Source organism: Lepidochelys olivacea, assembly GCF_965140295.1.
Source record: "Lepidochelys olivacea isolate rLepOli2 genome assembly, chromosome: 2".
NCBI lineage: Eukaryota > Metazoa > Chordata > Testudines > Cheloniidae > Lepidochelys > Lepidochelys olivacea.
The window spans coordinates 76,111,903-76,127,217 of record NC_140412.1 but is presented as its reverse complement, the minus strand read 5'-3'; the positions used below and the strand labels follow the sequence as shown (position 1 = coordinate 76,127,217).

The window sequence follows — 15,315 nt, the reverse complement described above, 5'->3', positions numbered from 1 at the left end:
CAGAAGGACTCCATTTGTGTCATTCCCCCTCCCCCAATTGATGAGTTAAGGATACAACAATGAACTTGACTGTTTCTCAACATTTTTGTTGTTTGGAAATGTTTTGATAACTTTATCCTAATTGTTTTTCTCACGTTTACATGCCTCTGTCAGGACTGGAAGCACCAAAGCATCAGAACAAAAGCTGCAAGTGTAGTATATTAAGCCTGAACATAAGTGGGGTCTCATAGAAATCTCATTAGAAAGCCTTATTCTTGTGAGATTTACAGCCCCATTTTGCAGACCAAAAAGATTTGGATAGTCCACTCATTCAAACTTTCAGGTTCCTGTCTGAACCAAAATGAACCTTTAAACTTGACCATGACTATAAGGGCACCACATATACTTAGCTTTAACTTTTCTGGCACGGTCATTACATTATACAAAAAAGATAGATACTTTTGCAAATACTACAGTATTTGATGTGTATCCCAAAAAACTCTAGATATTTAGTTTGGATTCCTCTCTGGAGTTCAGTATTTGAAACTCTTTGGGCTATTTATATTTTAGGGACAAAAATAACAAACAATTTTATATGAAGAGTCTTCATGATACAGCCTAGAGAACAAAGATCAGAATGGCTTGCACTAGTTTCTGTTTAGAAGAGCAGTAGATTCCTTCTGCATTAAGGCTATAAATACTAAAATGAACTGCCAACATCACCATCCACCATCAAAGGCTATAGATGCCAACATTTGACAAGACATGAAAGCATGGAATTGCAATGCAAAAGATCAAAATAAAAATGTGCTATGTGGAGAAGAGGGGGAAATGAATCTCACGCGTCTGCATTTCTGATAGAACCACATCCATAGACTGAAATGTTTAATTCTTTGGTCACTGCTACTTCACCTGCCGAATGGAAAACCTTTTCAGAAGAGGTGCTGGTTATCAAATCAAAATGATCAGAGCAGCAAGTGTTGATGAAATGCTTTTGGTAGAACAGCAGCACAGCAAAGGGATCATCTTTCATGCCAACATCAGTTTTAGCAAAGTTCATTATCCCTTCTGATAGCTGGAGAGCAACATACACTTTCCCCTTTTGACATTTCAGTTTCAGAAATCAACCCCAGAGGTCAGTGTGTGGACAACTCCGGGACTAAGTTACTGGAGAAGGAGAAATTTTCTTGTTTTAAAGAGCAGGGCCTCTACCTCATCAAATAAAAAATGACAAATCTTTATCAGTATCTATACTGTCTGGGAGAAGTCTGCCATTCTTTAGTGAGGGTCTAGAAAGTGGGTTAGTATATATGCTTTGCCCATGCCTTGATCTTTTTCCACCAGTGGACAAAGAGATGCAAAAAAGTCTTTCAATTTAAAATGTGTGGCTGAATTTAGTGCTCACAAAGGGAGAGACTAATGACAGATGCTTGAACCAGGTACAATGGGGCAGGTGGTTTGCAAGTTAATCCACTTACTGTTGCAGCCCCTGCTATTTTAGTATTGACCTGAGACGACCAGCCTTGCCAAATTGTTTTGGGGGTTTTGTATTATGCAAAAAAAAAAAAGGGGGGGGGAGACTATATGCAGGGACATGGCTGAGGTCTGTGCTTGCTTTAAAGTTTTGAACATGCGGACAAAGTGGATAACTTAACTAATTAAGAGTTTCACCGCTGATGTCTTTGGCAGCAATTGCAAATGGTTTCCAGCAGGTGTTCCAGCATGGCACATTGAGCTGAATGAAAAACAATGCCTCCCCCATGAAATTTTAAATGCTGTGTCCAAAGACTGCTATTTTCTGATTAAGAATATCTTCAATCAAATAGAAGGTAGAATTCCACCTGGTTTGGAATGAACTCAGAGAGTTATTGCGGAGTGATTAAAATGGGCACAGCCCTTTAGTAATGTACCTATTATGGTCATTGCTTCAATATTCATTGTGAAGAAACTCAGGCATTCAAACGAAGACAGCAGCTGAAAGGCTGCAGTGCTGGGAGGAGAGTGTCTCCGCAGCTGCTACGCCCTTGCTGCGTAGATGGGCAGAACGCAGCAGACAGCAAGTGGAGCCTTGGCTCCACCCCCAGTGGACTAGTTAGTATAGCTGGTATGTCGGGAAGGTATGCTGCTCTGGGCATAGGCCTCGCGCAGGAAACTTCCTCCTAAGAGCAGTGAGGAGATACGGAGGCAGGCTGTGACTCTGAGTCAGTCACCTTCTTGGGCAGACCCAGAGGCAATGCAACAATTCACAGGGCCTTACTCAGGGCTCATGCTAAAGTCAAGATTTAGCCCTTGGTTTGGTAGGAGTGTCCTTTCGGGATCTTCATATGTTTTTGCCATTTTAACTTCACATTGTGACCAGCGTTCCCTGTGCAAAGGAAGGCTAGATGCATTTTTCTCCGGAGACGTGAACTTACTCTTCCAGCCTGCCAGAGGTGAGCAGTTCGGAGGAGGATGTGAAATACTCCTTCTCCTGTGGTGCCTCCACAGAGCTCAGAGCCCCGGTGGATTGGAAGCAAGGGAATATGGGAGCAGTATTATTACGTTACCCGTAGACCACCAGGCTAATAGTATAATCATTGAATGACAAATATTATAAACATGAGGCACTGGATAAAGAACTCCAGCTTCCAGGACATCTCTTATTAGAATAAAAGTAAATGAAAATCTGAGAATAAACAAACTCCAGATGAAGTGTTTGTGGCGAAGGAGTAAGGGTTCTGCTTAGGAGAGAACTGTGTGGTTTGGTGTATCCGCTAAGGGCCTTTGGAAGCCAATATCGTCTGCAATGGACAACTGCTTGCAGAACAAGGATGATGATCATTTTTTGCAACTTTCCAATTCATGGGCAGTGCAAATGGATGAGTCTTTAAATATCTGACCTTTCTTCAAAACAAAATCAAACTGAAACCCATGGAAACTATGTCATCTTTTCTCAACCCGTGAACAGTTCTGCCTTCAGGTGATGAGTTGGATGAATCAATGTACCACTGATACTGATGTATGATGACAATGACATAGTATTTACTGATGAACTGTGATGCAAAGCAGGAGGAATTCCTCCTTTCCTAGTCTATTGTTCTCATTCAGCACAAATTTTGCTATGCAGCACTTAGCTCTTTGAGCATGGTACATGTACATTTGAAGAACACAGAATGAAACACTGGTGTTTGATTAAAATGAAGATGTCTTATCCTAGCAATCGTAGTTACACCATCAACCTCTTTTTAATCTAATATATCCACATTTTGCAGTGAATGTGATGGGTTAGATTTTCAGCTGCTGTAGATCAGCATAGCTCCACTGAAGTCAATGATACAATGGCAGTAGCAGTGCCAAAAACGAGAAATATTAAATGTGTCAATCAGATTATTTAGGGATGTTTTGGGGAAGTGTGTGGGACTCCTAGAGCGCTGCTTGTGCCAGTTTTGCAGATTTTAAAATTGCAATATTATCAGGGTTGCCACAGTTAAACCTCTTACTGCAGGTCTCTTCACTGAGAGAATTGCAATTCATAGAATTCCCACTACTGATAGCACTTTTTCTTGACACCAAACAGCTTGTGCTACGCCTACTAGATCTAGGGCTTGGAGAATTAAATAAACAAAAAACATTTGTGGAAAACCTGTGGGGTGACATTACATGTTGCATCAGCTTGAGCTTTATCCTGTTGTATTGTGCCTGCTGCTTTCTGATAACTGGACACTATTTCCAACCTTCATGTTACATATGTTGGAATATGCAGATTACACTATAAAATCAGATTCTGAAATAAATTCTTCTTTATTTAGAACCAGAAGATGACAACCTTGACATGAAGAGTGAGGCTGGTGCTGGTTATTTGTTACCACTAAAGTAAAATGTATATACGTTAGAGTTCTTTCTTTAGAAGAAAAATAAGATTTGTAGGAGTTTGAGTATTGAAAAGTTTATGTAAATGTTCTCCTTAATGGGTGAATTCTGGTACCAAGTGGCTGATAGCTGTCTTTACAAACCTACTTCTCCTGACCAGAAGAAAATAAAAAGTGAGCAAGCACTTTTTGGGATGCATTTGATGCCTACTGCCTGTCTTCAAACACAGGCTCTGGTATTTATTGTATGGATTTACAAGTTATAAAGACTAATGAAAGAGTATTTAAGGGAAGCTTTGCTACTTACATAGTGTGCACATATACTGTTTGCATTTAGCAATTTCAAATGATTCTGCTATAAAGTTAAACAGAACAAAATTTTCTGCAGAGTGAGAAGCCAGCTGGAAAGCTTTTAATAGCTAATGTTTTAAAATTATTTGTATGAACATAGTGAATCATAGATACTAAAGTGTTTTATCTTTTATTTCGTTATGGCTGTTTGATATGTAGTTACTCTATTTTAAGTCTGCCTTGTTAAATTTGAACTGTAAATCTGTGAAAACTAAAATTTCTTGCATGCATTTGATGTGTGCTGTCTGCTTTCATACACTGCCTCTGGTAAAACCTGACTTTTGTAGTTAAAGAAAAAAATCTTAGAAGCAAATACATACATTCTGAACACTTTAAAAAAACCCCCACATTTACTGGAAGAGAGAAATATGGCCCTAAGAAAAAGGAAATTTCTCCTATTATGAATTTCACCTTGACCTGCTACTGTGCAGTATGTGAGCCAAGCCCCAAAATCATTACCTTTGATAAAGTAAGATTTTTACATTTTAAAACAAGAGTCAGTAGATGAACAGTAAATGCTCTTGGGATATGACCCTCTCATTCCCTTACGGAGAGTCAGTGAGTTTTCAAACTAGAATGCATAAACAAGAAAAACAAAATAGCAACCTTTTACTGGCCTTAGGAAAGTGTAGGTTCTGATTTGTTTAATTAAAGGAGTCAATAAAGAAGAAGGCTGATAAGAAATATCACAAGTCACAAGCAGTGGCTTTGTGCACTGCATTAAAGATCAGTACTCCAAATTTCCTTATTCTAGAGAAGGATTCTTTTGGCATGTTGCCTGGGCTGCAGGCTACAGCATGCTTGGCTGCCTTGCTCCATGCCTGGCATCTAGCAGCTGGTGCTGTTCTGGGGCAGTGTATTTTTGGTTCATTATTTTTACTTTGAAAAATAGTCTTAGTTTGGGGATGTCTGGCCAATGTTTGGATTATATAAATATCTCCCCTGCTGCTGCACATAAACAACTTGTTGATACATGGAGTGTTGCACACATCCAACTAGACGTGAATTTTAAGAGATCTAGTTAAACCCCATCTGGACACTTATTTTGGTTTATGCGTGGTTTATTTCAGTTTAACTTCAGTTGATTAGAGACAGGTTTCAGCTAAACTGAAATAAACCATGTCCACACAGTGGTTTTTGTACTGGTTTAACTAAATCAATTTAATTAAACTGGTGCAAGTTTGTATGTAGACAAGTCTTCACTCTCAAAAACATAACTTCCCCTCTGTGCTACAGGGCAGCCAGACTCCCACTGCAATTCCTATAGGTGACCATAAGCAGGAAATAGCAGATGAATAGGCTCTTAGATGCTAGTCTCAACCCAGTCAAGACAAGGGACTATGGGACTGGTTTAAAAATAGATCACATTTCATTTGGTATATCCACATGAAAGGATGGGGGAAGACATGTCTCCACGCTCCAGCCTGCAGTGTGTGGTAGGGAGGAGAAAATGTCCACCTCTGCTATCTCCATTTTTGGTTCTGGGTAGCAGAGATCCATGCTTCCTTCTTAACTGTATGGTGGGGAAAGAAGAATCCATGATCCTTACACAGGCTTAGAGAAGATTAATGCTGCCGCCTACTCAGACCAGCCCGGCTCCAAAGAGGAGTACAGAAGAACTCCTGGGGCTGCTATATAGATATTTCCTAAGCCACTTTTACCTGCCTGTCCAGCCTTTATCCTTTAGCTCCAAAGGCTTCAGATAAGTTTTGGTATTAATTTTAACCCACTTCAAATATTTTATTACACCTCTGGATCTTTAGTGTCTACACTGAAACAAGCAGCATCTATTTCAGCTGTACATGCCCAGATTCTGCTGCATGTGGACCCTTCTGGATAACCCTAAAGAGAAATTACCACATGGAAAAAATGAATCCATACTCTTTCTAATTTTCTAAAAGCTATGTTTAAATAAAAAATTAGGTGTTCACCTCACTGTGTGTCCAAGGCATGAAATTATTTGCTACTGCATGATTGGTGCACTATTCCTGTCAAATATATGTATCAAATTTAATACCTTTTGGGATGGGGAATATTTTTGTCTGCAATATCCAACATTCCATTCTAACTGCATCTATTAATAACAAAGAGCCCAATCCTGAACTAGTGAAATCACGAGGTGTTTTGCCATTAACTTGAAAGGTAGTGGGATTTAAATTACAATGCTGCTTATATTCCTCCTCTTGACAATATGGCTATTGCATTGTGGGTAGGAAGCTAAATTTCTCAGTGCTTGCACATAATTTGATCTCTTGACAATAATCCATACCCAGCTAAATTGTGCCTGCATAACATTTTGTGCCTCAGTGGTTAGAATGTATAATTTGGAAGCACAAAAGGAAATTGTAGTTCAATTCAGAAGAGAAATAATCATTGGGTGGGGATGTGGAGGGAGAGGAAAAAGGCCTAAACCAAAAGCTTATGTGCATGCACACGTATGTGTCTATTTATGTGAGGATGCCAAATTATTCTCAGAGATGGTTTATTAATCTGTGGTCAAAACTGTCCAATTTGTATGCCTGAAATTAGATACCTGAATCCATATTCAAACAACCAAGTACAGTACTTAGCTGCATTAATCTCAGGTATTCTGATTTTTCTGAGGTGCGAAGTATTCTCCAGCTTCTACTGACATGCATCGACTAAAGTTTGAAACCTCTGGCCTATTACATTTGTGTTAGCATTTTTGTTTTTAACAGGTTGCTTTTAATTGCCTCAAATAGAAAGGATTTTTCTAATTGCTCTTTTATAGTCTAAAAGACTCAAGAAACCTCCCATTCTCAAATGCAAACATTTTGAGCCTGATTCTGCTAGTTCCTTATGCAGATGCACAGTGGAGTGATGAGTCGAGGAGTCTTCCCTCCATTCCTTGCAATGCTGTCATGCACAGGCTAGGCACAATTGCAGTGTCTTTTCTCTCTGCTCTTCCAGGGACACTTGGTGCTCCAAAGGGGGCCAGAAGGAGGCAAGGCCTTATTCCTTCCACACCAGCCTGCACAGAGGAAGTGGAGAAAAGCTGCACCCTGTAATGGGCTGTTGTTCCCCAGGCACGCTGAAGAGCTCTGGTAGGTATTGTTAGTTCCTGAGGCGGAACATGTCCCATGCTCCTGCTGGGGGACTGTAGCCTCCTACCATCCTTTACTATAAGCATTGCCTTAAAGGCACAAATCTAGCCTTTTGTTGGGAGGTATGTTTGCATGCTTGCTTTTTCTGTAGCAAATGTTGCCCAAGTCTGCACTTGATACAGAAATTAAGAATATAAACAACAGAATAAAAAGAGGCATGAAGGAACTCTGCAATTTGTTTCTTCCTTCCTCTCAAGAGCTGCAGTGTACATTTATCTGGAAAGTAAACACACACACACAAAATTATATATCCCCCATCCTCTTTTCCTACTGTCTGAACTGTAATCCAGGAGATAACTGCTCACTGTCAAAATTTAGAACCCATGCATTAAAGACAGAGTTGAGATTCTAACTCTCAGTCCTCAAGTACAAAGGATTAGAGGCCTTAATTCCTTCTCCATGCTGAAAACCTGATACAGTGGTCCTGGAATGGTCCACTCCCGCATTGCCATATAAATTAGTTTCTTCCAAAACAGTTTGCAATTATCTATAATTTGTCCACAGATAATTTCTTCCTTTCTTAACGGCAATATTGGCTGCTCCTGGTTTGTAGCAGCTGGGCATCTCTTTTGTTAACAAAACTGTACTTGAAAAGTCTTCCCCGAGCATCAACCCCCTTGTTACCACTGAGTCACCTAGAGAGAAGGCGCCACAAATTGGCTGAAGGTAGATCATTAACATAAACTTGCAAACCTGAATTGATTTAAAAGTGAACATTTAGGAATTAGACAAATGGAATGAAACACAATAGCAGTGGCTTCAGCTAAGTGGCAGTATGTGTGCACTTTTATTAACATTCAGATGTATTGCATTAGTGCAGAACTTACATCCACTCTGCAGCATGCATTTGTATCAAGCGGCTCTATTCAGGCTGCTGCTATGACAACTATCCAGAGGCAAATGTCAGGTCAGCTCCCAGCATATGTGTCTAGGCCATAATTGCTTTGTCAGAAACCTAATAGTCATCTACTTCTACTCCTCTAGCAGCTAAAAGCAATACTGTTAAAATTACTAAATGAAGCAAAAATTTTTACCCCTCCACCGTCTTCTATAGCATTCAGATCTGTAAATTTGTTTCTATTTTGCCAAAAACTGGAATGGAGGGGAAGAGGGGGGCAGAGGTTAGTTTTTTAAAGTCTCCACATCTTTGCCAATTTATCTTTCATTTGTGTTACTCTGTACAGCGTAGACCTGGGATCTTCAAGCATATACCTCCTCTGGGTGCTGGATATTATCTTTTAGTACCTTGGAGCATTACTAGTCGGTAATCTGTGTGGCTACAAATCACATTATGTAAAGTCATAGGGCTCTTTCGGATGGAAAGGTGGTTCCTTTTTTCAAAATGTGTGTAACCATTACAATAAAGCACACTATAACCTGCCATACTCAAGAGGCAATGAAAAGGCTGAATAATTAACAAAGTTATTTTTTAATTTCAGAAACTGATGATTTCCACGGGGTTCAGAAATGTAACGTGAAAGACCATGTTAATGTTGTGACTAAATCAGAACTAGATTTAACACTTAGATAAATAGATCCTCCTTTGGTACTTGAAGAAATAATGAAACTAGAGACAGATATGGAGAGATTAACACTGAGTTGTTTTTAAGCTATCTCAAATGTATGATCCCATATCAAGAATTAAAGAAAATTTGAATATAACTGCTTTCTTCACTGGAAGAGAAATTGTCTCCCACGCACATATGGAGACATACACATATTCTGACAGTTTCATCGTACTACTGCACATTTGCCTTACAGGCAATAATAAATAATAGTTGAATTAAATCAAACTCAACTAATTTGGACTTCTGGCTTTTGCACGACAATTATTATTATGGTGTTTCCGTGCAGGGAATATATGATGACATCAGCTGTGGCTGGCTAGGAAGCGGTCTCATTTTTATTACTCAGAACAGGTCTCTGGAATCAAAAGGAAGCTGTACCCTTTATATTTACTTTTTTAAAGAGAGGAAATCTATAAAAGTCTACTTCTTAATTTGTATATTCTGTACAATATTTCAGCTCAGCACTCTCCGAAAAGTCGGCTAATTTAAAAATCACAGCTCTTCAGTCATAATGAAACTAAAATGACAAAATGATTTCTCATGAAATAACGAATGCTTGCTGGTCTAATATCAGGTTGAAAATTAAAAGTAGTGACTATTATAGTGGGCTAAATCCTTGGGTGTGGCAACGGAGCGCCCAGTGTAGTTTGGGGATGAATGGGGTGCAAAGGGGAAGTTAAAACACCTTTGTATTCCCCTGATCCTGGGCTGTCTATGTGCTGGACCTGCCTTCTGGCATAATGGATAAAGATCTGATGGTAGCCTGTCTTTACACACTAACGCCGACCCCAGAGTGGGAAACTGAATCCAAACCATTGTGCTGGTTCTACACCCCAAGATCCCCCTGTGCTAAGGTGCTCCTTCCTATGGCTGGGTACATTGACTTGAAGGTCACTTTGCATGAGCGACACACAGCAACCTGAATCCAGGGGACAATCTGGTCTGCTATCTTCAGAAATAGGTATGAATATTATTCACACACATAATAATGTTTGTGTAATGGGACAGATCCTTATCTGATATACATCAATGGAGCTCCAGTGAAGTCAGCTGAGCTACATCAATTTACACCAGTTGAAGATCTTGCCAAATATGGATATTTGTATAGAAAGAGACCCATACACTCATCCAGACATACATGTGACAAGTTAGACTAGAGCTCACATACTGAAGGAGCTGTTTTAATCTGCTGTCTTTCTCTTTCCACCTTTCCCCACCCCGCTCCCCTACCTTGAGCCCAGATACTCTTTTGGTGGCAAGTTTCCTCTCACCTTTTTGCCTCATTTAAAAACAAGCAGTATTTTGTTATACATAAAACCTACAACGTAAGCAAGTGGGAAACCAGTAAGAATTAATTCTAAATATAATAGAGAAAAAAGGTGCATAATGTTATGTACAACGTTTGTGTCCAAAGAAAAATAAAGATGATTTTTTCCAGTATTGTTCTATTTCCTTATTTTCCTGTTTGAAATCAATCTTCTCCTCACTCTCTCTTATAAAAAGGAAGGGTCGGTGCAAATTAGTGACCAAGAGAGAGAGGAAGGGAAAAAATCTCTTTCTTTTTCATTCTTCCACAGTTTGTTCCACAGAACCTTCCCTGAAAGTCAAGAACATCCCCATATTTTGGGAGATTCATCAGAGGCCCAAGGCTCCCTGCTGGCAGCTCCTAGAAATCTGGTTAGCCCTCTCTGCTTTGGATGGAGAGGATCCTGTGGCCAAACCCTAGGTCTCTTTTCTCACTGGGAACCACATACCAAAGTTGCCCCTGGGTGGCCTTTATGGAGGCGTGGGTTGGTGTGGTGAAGACCACGCCATACCTCTACCATGAGCCCAACCCTTGACCTGCTAAAATGATGCAAAGTCAGAAATTGCTAAGATTTTAGATCACACAGCAGCGCTACCAGGCCTATGGCTGAAACTCCAGCTACGTGGCCCAGGATTCCACAGCAGACACCTGCCCTCAGAAACCCCTTAGGGGGTTCCATAGTGAGGCATAGGTGCTGGAACTAGAGGAGAAGTCACACTCCCTGCCTTGAAGTAGTAACAACCACCCAAATACATGGCTTCCGCCTTCAGCACCCCCACTAGAAAAATTGTTCCAGCACCATTGCAGTGAGGAGGTAAACGCCCACAAAAGTTCATGCTGCCATAGTCATCACACTTTCTCTGAAGATTGCCAGTGTGCTTAGTGAGGAGTCAATTTGTTCCACAGTTTATTCCCGATCAGTCTAATCAACCTAATCCTAACTAAGTTCCTAACATGAAGCATACAATAAAAGCTATTGTCACTGCCACGTACCTATTCACCATATACAATATATGTATACAAATGTGTTTTTATTCTGTCTGTGCTAAGTTTCATTCAAAACTCTCCATTTCACAACATGCTAGACCCTACAACTCAGTGTAACTACTTTGCACTGATTTCACCACAGGTGCAATAGGGCCCGTAAGCCAGTTTAATACTGACTCAGGGAAGATCACCCCATTGGTAAACATGATCCTTCAGGGGCACAGAGGATCTGATAATGCCATATTCCTTCCCTGCTGCAAAAGAAGAAGATAAAAAGGGCCTCACTGACTTTCAGCTGTAGTTTTGGTCCCTTATGCCCATTTGCAGTCAACATAAATTAGAGAAGCCCTCAGAACATAGGCTGGAAGCAACTCCATCCAAAATCCAGGCCAGGGGTCTGATCCCGAATGGAGATGAGGCAGGACCAGGTAGTGTAAAGGTGAGGTCTGTACCGCTTTTGCACACCACCTCCTGACCTGGGCTTCGGGCAGATCAGCTAGACCCCACCACCTTGTCCATAATCTTTTTTTCTTGGAGCAGTTACCAGTGTACGGTGGGATAAAGCCATGTAGTTACAAAATATAAACAATAACTCCTGGATGACTAACACAAATTGAAGTGACAATACTCTGAAGTCAGATAATATTCATCTTATATGTAAATCCTCTGCACTTATTCAGGTTTCAGGCCAACCACCTGAGCCTAACCTCAAGGTAATCTAGATACATTCAAGTTAAAAAGAACAGTTGGGTAACATCTAACACAGTCAGACAGCTAAGCATTATAGCCCAAGCTATCATGACCTAGTAAACATGTTTGTATTACTTGCAGGAAACAACTACACAACTGACAATGCTTTATATTACATATTCAAACATTATGGAAAGATGCTGGTCTCTCCATAGGTAAGGTTGAAGTTAGTTTCTCATTATGAGCCTGATTTTAATAAATCACATATTTTGAAAATAGGTTACTTCCCTAAGGGCCAGTTTTTACTACCTTATTTTCAAAAATTTGATTTTTACATGGAGGGCATTAGAGCTTCAGTCTAGCAAAGCATGTAAGTAGTCACAATGGCTTCTCCCACACTTCATGTTAAGCACAGGCTTGAGTGCTCTTCTGGATCAGGGCCAAATTTATCATTGTATTTGTCAGAATACAGCAAGGAAGTTGCTCATAAAATGCAATATTTGTCACCGTCACACAAAAGAGTACACAAAGAGAGCTTGCATCTTTACGGTACCTTTTAGGCACTATTGGGGATTTTTTTTCTTCCTGGTGGATACAATGTTACATGTGGATAATATAATAAAGCACTTAACCTCAAATGCTTTATCTTTTATATTTGTTGCCTTCTCTTTTAATAACTGGGAGTGAAAGTAATTAGTACCATCAACAATTCTGTTTGTCTTTAATAAACATTAAACAACTAAAAACAATTTGGGGTTACCTTTGATTTGACTTTTGCATTAGATCTTTTCATTGACTCAAACCGTTGTTGGGCTGATTATTCATCAAAACTGTTGTTGAAATTAACACCATTTACCAAATCATTTTTAAAATACTTGTCTTGGGAGGTAAAATATTTTAAAGCCTCAAACTCCTATTTGAGATCTGTATGTAACACACTCCAACAGCCTGTTATGGGACACGCTGTGCCTGAGGGGACATCAGGGTCAGAGAGAACAGAGGTCAAGAAGTCACCACCACATATGCCAAGTGTAGGGGCCAGGCACAATCCCAGTCCTTGTGTTCAGGGAGTGCAAGGACTCTGTAATTCTAGCATCAACAGTGGTAGACTCCCTAAAGTATGTGGGGAGACGCAAGGAAGTGGAGGTGGGTCCATGCAGTGGGAAATGAATGCTGCAGAACTTGAAAGGGTTTATCACCAACTGCACAACCCCTTCACTCTGAGAGGCAATATATCTGCCTCAGGCAGTTTTCAGCATAGATGGATACAAGTTTTCTGCATAGCAGGATTTATATATTGTAACTATGGCTAAGATTTTCTTAGGAGTCTAAGGGAATTAAGTACCTAACTCCCTTTGGTTTGCAATGGAATCTGGTTGACTAACTCCCTGAGGCTCCTTTGAAAATCCCATCCTATATATTATATGTATAATATATAGGTCTATATAGATATAGATACATAGACTATTTACAGGCTATATTCTAAAAGAGCTGGCAGCAGGGATGCTTATTACACCTTGCTTCGCAGGACAGTCGGACTCCTTTGGACGATAAGTGGTGGTATCAGTACTGAGCTCCATTGGGTTTGCACAAGTGGAGCAGAGTTTTAATTCAAGGCTCCTAAGGCCTGACGCATTGAAGGGAGCTGCTGAATGAGCATGCTTATCAGACACTCTTAGCTTCCTGCCAGGACTACTCAATTTCTGTGCTGTGCTAGGGTCCTCCTGGCATGACTGATGACATAGTTGTTTTTCACCACAGCAACCTCATCCCCCTACAGGTTCCACTACTGGGATCTCTGCCAGAGCCTATGCTTGCGTAAACAGGCATAAGACTCAAGTAAATCTGCCCACGTATTTCAGAAACACACCGTGAAACTTTAGCATGGAAAATTATAGTTATGACGTTGCTGTAATTACTTACAATTGTCTCCATAGTGCCCCGAGCCCCTATTGCCAAAAAGAGTGAGGAAGGTGCAAGGATCAAGAATCCAACATATCTTCTGTGCAGGCAGCTTTGTGATCTTAACATGAACTTTTTAATTAAAAAGATTAATTGGGAGTTTTCATTGCTTCAGATTATGCATTTTAGAAGTAAAAATTAAAAGAAGTTACTTTTACATGCATCCGATGAAGTGAGCTGTAGCTCACGAAAGCTTATTCTCAAATAAATTGGTTAGTCTCTAAGGTGCCACAGGTACTCCTTTTCTTTTTGCAAATAGAGACTAACATGGCTGTTACTCTGAAAGAAGTTACTGTAAGTGCTACCAAAACCTGCAGGTGAAAGGAATTATCCAAATCCAGAAAATGCCTTAATAGTACTCAGTTAGGCTACCTCCTATAGTTTTGAAGTGTTTCTATTTAAGTCAATCTTTCACATTCTGGAGAGAATCCCAAGGGTTCTATTTTTCTTCACTGTCAATCTCTTTGTCACCCTGATTTGGCCTGACACCATCTTTGTGATCAGGTAGGAATGGTCAGGACAACTCTCCCTTTGGAGACTATCAATGCGACCAAAGTAACTGCTGTTAATATAACATTTTCCCTCTTCTCTCTGAGCTAAGCACATTTGTTCTGTGGTTCTGTTGCTTCCCAGACAGCAAATGACAGAACATAAAAAACTTCAAAATCTATATGAGAACAGCCCCTAAACTAACCAGCACTTATTAGATGTTTTATATACCTGTAACTAGTAGACCTTAAGGTGTATCCATAACGTTAATTGAAATGTCACAAAAGACAAAATATCAGCAAAAAGACATAGCAATATACATTTCCAGACTCTTAGCTATCAGCATTCAAAGGATAATCCTAAGCATCAACTGTTCCAAGAAAGGCTGTGAAGGAAGGCTACAGAAAGTAGATAAAGGCAAAACGTCCATCCCTTTGGAAAAGTGTATGCAAAGAAAAAGTTTATCAACCATGAGTTTAAGTCAAGTTTCAATACAGTTGTGATGTTTTTGGGCTTTTACTTTACAATATCATCAGATAAAATAAAAAACATGTATTTTCTGAAATAAAAAGGTCCGACATTCACCATGATCCTGGAGCAATTAAAAAAGCAAAATTTAAGACTGGATATCACTTTGATTTTAAGTTGGAAAGGAAGCATGTTTCCAGCAAATAAAATGCAAACAGTTACAACTCTAACATACAGTATACTAGATACTGAATAATGTAAGAATAAAATAAGATAAATATTGATATGAATTTTAAAAGACTGATTTACAAGACAACTGATAGTACAGTAGTTTGGGAAATATCTCAGTAACCTTTCTACTAAAAACAAATAGGTCTTTTCACCCTTCATTATATTTATAAATTCACACACAGAGAAAGATTATACATATATAAATAATATAAAGTATAATTATATAATTGTATATACATATATATTTTATGCCTGCACTGTACATTATGTATATTATTTGTATATATAATATACACACATACAGTACATAA

At 39.5% G+C, this 15,315-nt stretch overlaps 1 protein-coding gene across 4 annotated transcripts in view; it reads right to left on the bottom strand.

Annotated features, from left to right (window-relative positions):
• NOL4 (nucleolar protein 4) overlaps positions 1 to 15,315 on the bottom strand; it is a 253,520-nt gene that overhangs the window by 25,435 nt on the left and 212,770 nt on the right. The gene's annotated exons all lie outside the window — the stretch shown is intronic.